This window comes from Marmota monax, unplaced genomic scaffold (assembly GCF_021218885.2).
Source record: "Marmota monax isolate L192 unplaced genomic scaffold, Marmota_monax_Labrador192_F-V1.1 WCK01_AAM20220418_F8-fsc00006, whole genome shotgun sequence".
In the NCBI taxonomy this organism is placed as follows: Eukaryota; Metazoa; Chordata; class Mammalia; order Rodentia; family Sciuridae; genus Marmota; species Marmota monax.
The window spans coordinates 4,723,767-4,734,722 of record NW_026693712.1 but is presented as its reverse complement, the minus strand read 5'-3'; the positions used below and the strand labels follow the sequence as shown (position 1 = coordinate 4,734,722).

At 39.5% G+C, this 10,956-nt stretch overlaps 1 protein-coding gene across 1 annotated transcript in view; it reads left to right on the top strand.

The window, feature by feature from the left end:
- Positions 1-284: 284 nt before the first annotated feature.
- Marchf3 (membrane associated ring-CH-type finger 3) overlaps positions 285-10,956 on the top strand; it is a 156,810-nt gene continuing 146,138 nt past the window's right edge. Inside the window, exon 1 of the mRNA XM_046460159.2 lies at positions 285-506. The gene's annotated coding sequence lies outside the window, so the exon portion shown is untranslated. The remainder of the gene's footprint in view (positions 507-10,956) is intronic.

The following is a 10,956-nucleotide window of genomic DNA, read 5'->3' as shown; positions in this document are numbered from 1 at the left end:
AACCCGCCAGCAGCCACCACACTTTGCAGCAGCCAACTTCGCCGCCGCCAGAGAATACCCCGAGCCAGTCCTTGGCCGCACGCGATTGGATAGTGTCTGCGGGGCGGGAACCGGTGCTAAGCACAGCCCGCGGTCGTCGAAGGTGCTGGCGCCACCACGATTGGCTGTCGGCTCCATCAGTCACGGGTTGATTGACGCCCCGCCCCTCGAGGCCGGCCCGGGTCTGGCTCCGCCCCCCTCGCCGTCCGGTCCCGCCTCCCTCCGGAGCTTGATCTGCTCAGCCCGGCGTTCCGCCTCATTCGCTGATCAGGTCCGCGAATTGTCAGCGCGCTCCGGAGACTGCTGAGCCGGGGCGGCCGCCTGGCTTGCGGTGCTCCCTTCGAGGTGCGGGTCAGATTCAGTGTGTCCTGGCCCGCCGGGGCTTGGGAAACAACCGGTTCGGGGCAACTTGGAACTGAGAACCTGCAGAAGGGGCGTCGGTCTGTGATCGGGACTCGGCAAGGAGGGTGAGTGGCCGCGCGCAGGGCGAGCGGCTCCTCTCAGCGCCGTTCCGCGGCCGGCGAACCGAGAGACCGGACGCTTCCTGGCGTTAGTCTGTCGGTCAGTCAGAGCGTGGCCGCTGTGGGAGGTCAGATGGGCGAAATTTACTCAGTGCCAATATGCCCACTCCCGAACTTGTTTTCAAAGCATCCCAACTCGGCCCCGAACGCGATTCGGTGTACGCACCAACTTGGCGTAATTGCCATTATTAGGTCCGGACGCGTCCCCTGTCCCTCTGCGGTGGCGACATCGCGCAGGGGGTCGGCTACCGTGCCCTCCGGTGTGCGGACAGCAGTTCCTAGATGACGTGCGGACGGGTGCCTCAAACATTAACCGGCGTCCCAGCCGGTGCGGTGCGGTAACCCGGAGTCGGCATCTGAACCCGTGGGCTGAGCGAGCGTTCGTGTTCTGGGTGGGTCTTCAGCCGCCAGAAATTGGCCAGCCGGGTGGGCACCACAGCGGGGGCTTCAGTGCTTTGCAGATGGAAAGGAATTGACAGCGCTGCTGGACGTTAAACTTTGTAAAGTAATTACTTCCTATCAGCAGTTGAATCCGCTCCCCTCTTGAGGGGCTCCAACCTCCGAGACATCTACCCTCAAGATGTGTCTGAGGGACTTAATTAGGAGCGGGGTGGGGGTGGGGGAGCTGCTGTGTCTAACACTGCCTCAGCCCGGGAGAGACCAAGGCAAGACTGCGAAAGGGACCGCCAGCTGGTCCGGTGGCGTTTGTTTGAGCACCTGTGTGTTTAAGGGATGAAGTTGTGGCAAGAACTGACAACAGAGGAGTCAAGGTTAAACCTGACACTTTTTGACTCGGTCTGGATTAGATTTCCTTTTTGTCTTTTAATGCAGCTTGTTTATCTGAGGGCAATTACATACATGAAGTTTATGTTATGTGTTTACTAAATAGTATCCAGTACAATATTTTCTTCTCATTCTCATTTGAAATGAATGAGAGCTTATTGAAAGAGACTTGGGTCCAGAATTTGGGAATAGATCTTTGAAAAATACATAAAATGTTGACATACATAGTTATATGTGTGTATGTATGTATGCATATGTGGATGTACATATATATGTATTCACACACATATATATACATACATATACACATACTCGTATGTATATGTATGTGTGAAATTGATAGGTAGATGAGGTAAAAATATATGAAGGGGAAACAGCCTTGAACTTTCCCTGGGTCACAGAGATGAGCCCTTTGAGCTGTGGAGTGTATGGTGAGTGTATATGTGTAAGCATGTCTGCATCTGCCTAGTCTGGGTCAGTGTTATGTCCATGAACTTTACGAGCATTCAGTTAAATACCACTAGGTGCAGATTCCGCCTTCCTGCTTTATAGCCCAGCAGCCGCCAGCCTTCCCATCTGTTAAAACATAATGTGTATACTTGAGTCAGAGAACTGGAGTGGAGGGTGAATAGGGGGCAACCCTTTAGCAGAACTAACGTGCTACAAACAAAGCCTGCCTCTCAAGTTCTATTTTCATTCATTGTTTGTCCTGAACTTGCAGTTTTAGTGAGGGAGAAAGGAAAAAAGGGAATATTGTCTCTAGAAGTCACAAATTGTATTTTGTGAAATAATTGTAGCCATGATTTCAGGGAGGGAGAGCTTAATGGAGAAAAAATAATCCCTCTAGAAAAAGGAATGTGGTGCTTGTCACATCACCATGCAACACTGGTTTACTGCTTTGCAGTAGTGTGTATATCAGAAACTGTTTTCTTTTTCTTAAGAGAATGCATTGAAACTGAATTATTTGTACCCCACAAAAAGACACTTTAATATAAATAAATAGAGCTTTATTGCACAGACTGGAGTTAAGACTGTCTTAGTAATTTTAATGAAACATGCTTTTAAGGAATTTATAACTTGGACATAAATTCATATTCAGCCTAAACACTAGTAGCAATGTTTCACAATTTATAGTTTAAAAATAATAAAAAGGCTTTATCACAAAAATTCTGATGACTAAAAGGGTATGGGAGGAGTACAGCAGCTTAATAAGTTCCTGAAGCCAAATGACTGATATTTTTTAAAACTATAAATTCCTTTAATAGCATTTGGGTGACAATAAAGGCAGTATTTTTTAAAAGCATAGTTGATATTTTCACAATAATTTTATGCTCATATTTACATTTTAATAATGGTTTTCATTATATGTGGGCAGAATAAACTAGAATGGTTTTGGGAACTCACCACAAGAAGTATTGTCTTCACTTCTATGGTATATATAAACATTTTGGGGCAAATATACAAATCCCTAATATTTGCATGTCTAAATTTCTAAGAGCTATATAGATACAGTAATTCTCCTGCCTTAATACGAACCGTCCAAATCAACTGGGTTGCTCCTTAGAAATTTAGTTTTTAGGATGGACTCTAGTCCTAGGGATTCAATTCTGGGGTCTAGGGTGGTGCTTAGGAATCTGAATTTTCAACAATTACACCTAAATGATTCTAATACCAGGGATTCCCTCAGGGAAATCAAGAAACACTGGAATGGTGTTTTGCGATATAAAAGGACATAGGCTGTGAACTGATTTAACAAATAATTGTTCAGAAATTTCCAGGTGGCATTTACTGGCCTTGTGAAATTTATAGGTAATGCATTAACACTCTTTCCTCAACAATGGGTCCCTTTTGTCCAGTGTTTAGAGTTGTTTTGGAATCTTCAGCTATTCCTATTGCAGGTTGGGCCCAATTCTAAGGAAGTTTGTCTTAGGAAGCAAGGTAGTTTAAGACCCCTGCCTAATCTTATTCCTTCTACCACCCACTCCCACTCCTGGTTCCTGGGAAGCTGTGAGTTGATTTGGCCAGCCCTAGTACACATTGTTGGGCATTTCTCCCTGGAGGTTAGGAGAGGAGACACCTTTCTTCTTTCTAAAAGACATTTCAGGATGGAAGCTAGAACCAAAGTGCACACTTCAGCTGAGCTAATACAGACTTATATATCAGGGGTCTCCTTGGGAAGTTTCACTGCTCTGTTGTTAGCCAGCAGACTGTCCTAGGCCACCCACTCATGAGCCCATGTTTTTGTTGTTGTTGTTGTTGTTGTTGTTGTTGTTGTTTTTGGCACCAGGGATTGAACTCAGGACCACTTAACCACTAAACCATATCCCCAGCCCTTTTTGGTCTCACTGAGTTGATTAGGGCTTAGGGCCTTGCTAAGTTGCTGAGGCTAGCTTTGAACTCATGATCCTCCTCCTACTTCAGCCTCCCAAGCTGCTGGGATTACAGGTGTGCATCACTGCATCCTGACAGGGATACTCAGCTTCTGAAAGTCACCTTAGAAGAATCTTAAAGTATTTGTCTAATTAATTAGGTGAATTTTCATTTTATCAGAGAGAGATGCATTGAGAATTGGTTGTTACTTCTCTTTTCACTAAAATTATTGTGGATTTTGATTTATTAATTATTGTCAATTAGTTTTTTATTTATCATTTGATACTGACATCTGGATTCTGTTTTACCATTTCAGAATATATATATATATATATAATTTTCCATAAAAGACTCCTAAATAAGATATGAAAGAGAATGAATCTATTAAAGCTGCCCTTCCCTTTTTCTACCATTCTAGTACTTAAAATACTAAATGACTTCTCAGAGGTCAAAAGTGCTCAGAATATTTACTTCCCTGATGACAAAAGGACGTGGGCCAGAGCATTGAACTTGGATTGTTCCAGACCATTGGATCATCACTGGGATTTTATGGAGCAATTTCTGTTTAAAGAAGCACTTGGCAAGCATGTTGATAGGTCACTTATCTTAACAATCCTTTGAGGACACTGATTTTTTCCCACTTTGTTCCAGATGAGCAAACAGCAGCCACAAAAGGATAATATTTAGATCCTGTCTTTCATAGTCAAATATGACACCAATAGCTGAGAAGCTGGCCTTATGTTTTGAACTGTTTTTATTTAGCATTGTGGTGATAAGATAGGGTTATGCTTAGTCATTTATACCATATATCTATTTTTTTATTCTTTTCTTTTAATCTTTTCATACTTAATGTGACATTATAACAGTTTTCTTTATAAAGTTAACATCATATATGATAATTGGTTCAATAATCCTGACCTTAATCAGCCAACCTTGACCTAGAGAGGCAAATAATTTGCTAAAGTTCCCAGAGCCCAACGGAGCAAAGCCTATGTGAATTCTTTGGGCCTGTATTTTAACCTTGTGCTGGTTTGTCTATTGTCATGTCATGCTACCCAGAATGTTTTTAAACTTGCAAAATAGAATTACTTATATTTTATTTGCCCAGCTTCTGCATGATTTGATGGACTAACAAAAGTTGAAAAGCCTGAGGTATACCACAGTCCCTGACCATACAATGGCCCTGGTTTGAGCCTAATTTAAAAACAAAAACAAAACTTCAGTGAATTGCTGTTTTTCTTAAAACTAGGCCATAGGTCATTGTTTCTATGTAACAATTTTAACTTTTTTTTTTTTTTGGCCATGGCATACTTCTGGCATCTAACTTTGACAAACTCTTTTCAAGTTTTTGACCCTTCTTTCCTTATCCTTATTCCCATGGTGAAGTCAACTTGTAAAAAATCCACTTTTCAAGTTAATCTGTTCTTTTAACTTCTACTAATACTTAAATGTTAGATATTTTAACTAACATGTCTCCAAAACATTCCTTCAAGCTCCTACCTTTGCTGTGAATTTTTGGGTCTACTAATATCTCCTAACAGTGCATATATTTGAGCTAGAGAAGTTTTACTTTAGCTTTAGCTTTGTGGATTTAATGAAACAGCGGTTTAAAAAACAAAAAAAGAAAAAGAAAAAGAAAAAAGTCAAGGATGATATTGAAGTCATGTTGATATGTGTGTCATATTAGATATCCCAGCTTATAGTGTCAGTGGGAAATTTAAGATCCAGAAGAATGAAGTGACAGATGCTCTCATCTGTGGCCTTACAGACACTCCTAACACAAGCTGAAAAAAATAACTGAAGACAGCAGATCCAGGGTTACACAAGAAAAACAAATGTTAAGCTCTGAAAAAGAATTGGGCCAAAAGTAAAGGGTCAGGAATGGGGATGGGATGGGGAACATGTGGGAAAGAAATACCTCTATTAAAAAGCCAGGCAGGGCAGTAAGAAATTTATAGAGGTGCAAAATGGTTTGGGGTTTCTTGGGGGCATTGATTCTGTTTTATACTGTCTTCACAACCCACTCACCCTGCTTGCTTTAAATAATTTATTATAGCAGAAGGCCTTCCCCTGGTTAGTTCCTTTTTTTATATAACTTCTTCCTTCTCATCTCCGGGTCTAATCAGAGGCATATATAATAGTGTGGCTGCTCTTGAGTACTTAGGAAAATCCATGATCAATATCACTACATCATAAACCCAGAGCCATTCTGTTCTATTTTGTAGTGTTTTCTTTCCTGTTATATTAACTTGGTATCTATGTTTTAAACGATATTTTATTAATCTTTGTACAATGAGACTTCTGGTCTTATTCTTCTTGGCTGGAACTATCTTTTGAGTAATCTATCATCGGACCACCATTGGTCTAATGATGTATTTATTGCTTACTATTGCAGCACTGGCAAGAAATCCAGTATGGGTCTAGAAATTTGATTAAAAAGAAATCAAGTTTTTGCAAGGCGTAGCCATGCAATTATGTTAGGAGCTGCCAAGTGTATTTTATGCTAAAATATACACACATATTTCAAGTGAGCAAAATGTGTTCTTTTTTGAAGGTTTAAAAAACTTTTTGCTATGAAATAAATACAAGAAGAAGATGCCTTGCAATTGGACAAATTATGAGTGTACTTTCCCACCCCAGCTAAAGATAAGATGCAATATTTTTTCAGATTATTATTATTGACTGCTAAAATTGATAGATTTGTTTTTTAAATGGACAATAATAAAAACAAAGGAAAAAAAAAGGCGATAAAAACTAGCTCCAAGTCCTTAAGTGATCTTCCAGGTACTCAGTACAAACAAAAATGAACTGAAATTAATTAACAAATATTATTGAATACCCATCACGGGTAGTATCCCTTCTTTGCTTAGCTAATTCAAAATTCAGTTCAACTATTAGTGGCTTTGGGAAGATTTTCCTTGTTCCCCTTTGGCCCAGTATCCTCTTTGGGAAAAGCCCTTATCTTCTGTATTCTGCCCTCCAGACTGGGAGCCTCTTGAGGGCAGGGATCACACTTTTCATCTTGTAGTTTCTCGAGAAAGTTTACTTAAAAAAAAGAAAAAGTAGTTGCTAGGTGCACTAAAGGCTACGAAGAATTATAAGTGAACATCTAAGACCTTCAAAAGATGTGCAATTGTAGGGCTCTGCTGTCAGCTTTAGTACCACTCTCAGTACTTCACACAAGATCACCTATTCCTGCCTCACCCATCTTCAAAGTCCCTTTGCTTCATTCCTGTCTCACTGCCTCCTCTCATTCCTGTGTGTCTTCAAGGATGTCACAATCCCTGTCTAGGCCATCTCCTCTCCTGGCTCCTCTTTTGTTTGCATGTCCCTTGTTATATCTTGAAAGGTGGTTGATTTGTGGGTCATGCTTTGAGATTTGGAATAGCCTTTCCTGTCCTGTAAAGTTTCAGATGTTTTGGTTCCTTGGGCCATCAGATGCAGGTTACTAGGTAGCTTTGACCATGGGTTTGGGAGACCTTTGAGGAGCAAGATGGTACTGTGCCTAGAGGCAGCTGGTGTCCAAAGCTCAATGTTATAGGGAAGGTTTTTTTTTTCTTTTTTAATAGTTTTCATTTATAAATCTTCCTTTCTTCAGGATACATCCTCAACATGATCATTTTTGTGACACAATCTTTTGGCTTACGTGAACACTACTCCTGGGAGCTGTATTTTTGAGGTTGTTTATAGACCATGGTCCAGGTGGAATTTATGGTTTAACTGAATTAAGCTTAACTGCCTGAAATAAAGACCATTAGGATATCCCTTTTATATTAGATCTCTTTTTTTGAAGCAATATTTTTAATTAATTTTTTAAATTTGTTTTAATTAGTTATACATGACAGTAGAATGCATTTATGCATTTTGATATACATAGATGGGATATAATTTCTCATTTTTCTGAGTGTACATGTTGCAGAATCATATTGGTGATGTAGTCACATATATACTATAAAGTAATAATATCTGTTTCATTCTACTATCTTTCTTATTCCCACTTCCCCACCCCTCTCCCCCATCACTTCCCTCTACCTAATCTAAGGTAATGCTGTTCTTCTCTAGTGCCTCCTGCCTTATTGTGAATTAGCATCTGCATATGAGAGAAAACATTTGGCCTTTATTTTGTGGGATTGATTTATTTCACTTAGCATGATATTCTCCAACTCCATCCATTTACTGGAGAATGCCATAATTTCACTCTTCTTTAAAGCTGAGTAATATTCCATTGAGTATATATACCACATTTTCTTTATCCATTCATCTATTGAGGGACACTTAGGTTGGTTCCATAATTTAGCTATTGTGAATTGAGCTGCTATAAACATTGATGTGGCTGCATTACTGTAGTATGCTGACTATAAGTCCTTTGGGTATAAACCAAGGAGTGGGATGGCTGTGACTGTGGCTCAGTAGTAGCACACTTGTCTGGCATGTGTTAGGCCCAGGGTTCGATTCTCAGCACCACATATAAATACATAAATAAAATAAAAGTCTATCAACAACTAAAACAAAAAAATTTTTTAAATGGTGGGTCCATTCCCAGTTTTCTGAGGAATCTCTATACTGCTTTCCATAGTGGTTGTACCAGTTTGCAGGCCCACCAGCAATGTATGAGTGTACCCTTTTTTCCACATCCTCACCAACACTTATTGTTTTCTGTATTCTTGATGATTGCCATTCTGACAGGAGATGAAATCTTAGTGTAGTTTTGATTTGCGTTTCTCTGATTGCTAGAGATGTTGAACACTTTTTCATGTATTTGTTGATTGTATTTCTTCTTCTTTGAAGTGTCTATTCAGTTTCTTAGCCCATTTATTGATTGGGTTATTTGTATTTTTGGTGTTAAGTTTCTTGAGTTCTTTATATATCCTTGAGATTAATACTTTATATGAGGTGCATGTGGTAAAGATTTTCTCCCCATCTGTAGGCTCTCTCCTCATGGTATTGATTGTTTCCTTTGCTGAGAAGAAGCTTTATAATTTGAATCCATCCCATTTATTGATTCTTGATTTTACTTCTTGTGCTTTAGGAGTCTTTTTAAGGAAATCATATCCTAGGCTGACATGGTGATTTGGGCCTACTTTTTCTTCCATTAGGCACAGGGTCTCTGTTCTAGTGCCTAAGTCTTTGATCCACTTTGAGTTGATTTTTGTGCAAGATGAGAGATAGAGGTTTAATTTCATTTTGCTACATATGGATTTCCAGTTTTGCCAGCACCATTTGTTGAATAGGCTATCTTTTCTCCAGTGAATGTTTTTGACACTTTGTCTAGTATGACAAAACTATATTTATGTGGGTTTGTCTCTGTGTCCTCTATTCTGTACCATTGGTCTCCAAATCTATGTTCTTGACAATACCATGCTGTTTTTTTACTATAGCTCTGTTGTATAGTTTAAGTTCTGGTATTGTGATACCTCCTGCTTCACTTTTCTTGCTAAGGATTGCTTTAGCTATTCTGGGTCTCTTATTTTTCAAATAAATTTTATGATTGCTTTTCCTATTTCTATGAAGAATGTCATTGGGATTTTAATAGGAATTGCATTAAATCTGCTTAATGCTTTTGGTAATATGGCCATTTTGACAATATTAATTCTGCCTATCCAGGAACATGGGAGAGCTTTCCATCTTCTGGGGTTTTCTTCAATTTCTTTCTTTAGTGTTCTGTAGTTTTCATTGTAGAGGTCTTTCACCTCTTTTGTTAGATTGATTCCCAGGCATTTTTTTTTTTTTTAGGCTATTGTGAATGGGGTAGTTTTCCTAATTTCTCTTTCAGTGGACTCATCGCTAATATATAGGAATGTGTTTGATTTATTGGTGTTGATTTTATATCCGCCTACTTTGCTGAATTCATTTATTAGTTCTAGAAGTTTTCTGGTGGAATTTTTTTGGATCTTCTAAATATAGAATCATGTCACCAGCAAACAATGATAGTTTGAATTCTTCTTTACCTATCTGTATCTCTTTAATTTCTTTCTTTTGTCTAATTGCTCTGGCTAGAGTTTCAGGGATGATGTTGAATAGAAATGGTGAAAGAGGACATCTTTGGCTTCTTCCAGTTTTTAGAGGGAATGCTTTCAATTTTTCTCTATTTAGAATGATGCTGGCCTTGGGTTTAGCATTTTATATTAGATCTTATGGGTCTTTAGAGGATATAGGAGATCAAAGACTCCAATTATCTCTCTCATCTGGGAGATTGAGTCTCACTTAATATAGGTACTTTTTTCTCATACCTGCCAAGAAGATATTAGAAAAATGAATGATTACATCAGAAGATATCTAGATATTCAAGGCCATAGAGAAGAGGAACAACCCTAGATTAGGTTCTAGGCTCAAACACTGGTTTCATTTGGATCTTATAAGTCAGGAGCACCTGTCCCTGCACATGCAGGACTTTCCTTTAATCTTTTAAGGTGGGGGCCTGGCAGGACAGGACCCCAGGGAGACTTCAAGTAAGGGTGTAGAGACCAACATCTGTGGGACAATCAACTATTCCCTTCTCTGCAATGAGTGAATATTCTCCTTGTGGTGTTTTGCTTTGCATTTTCTCAAATCTGCTTTTCTTGTCTTAGATATTGAATCTTCCTTTTCCACTTTGTATATATGCAGTACAAACAGAGGTTCTCAGTCAGAAAGTTGTTATTCCTTAATCTTTAAGTATCCCTGATTTCAACTTCTCTCCTTAATTCAGTCCCCACCCTCCAATAATGTTTTCATTTCTTTGATACTCTCCTTTCCCTTCTCTTCAGGTAGAACTCCACTTCATAAAAGCCCTACTACAATCAGTGTCACCATTGATCTTTTCCCTGCCAGAGTAACTACATTCTTGACCATTATCAGAGGACTTCTTAGAGCACTCCAGTGTATATTTCTGATGGGATATTGCATGCCCCGACAGCCTCATATGGTGCAAAAGTGATTAGCCCACAAAACCTCAGTTTTTACCAATGTTAACATCCTTACCAGTGATACCCTCTACCTGCCTAATCACTCTTACCAACTTCTGCTCACTTACCTGTCATTAAGGAGCAAGATCATAAAGCTTCACTGGCAACAGACATGTTTATTACAACCAAGGAGATGAAACTTTGTACAAAACCCAAAGAGATACACACTGAATAGGGAGAATAATGGTAAGCCTGCCTTGATTTCTTTAAAAACAGGATGTGTAGACTGATGTGACTCTTCTCCAATTCTTAACTTCTTGTTCACTAGTCATAGCCTATTTCTCTTTAAGGCTGGGATG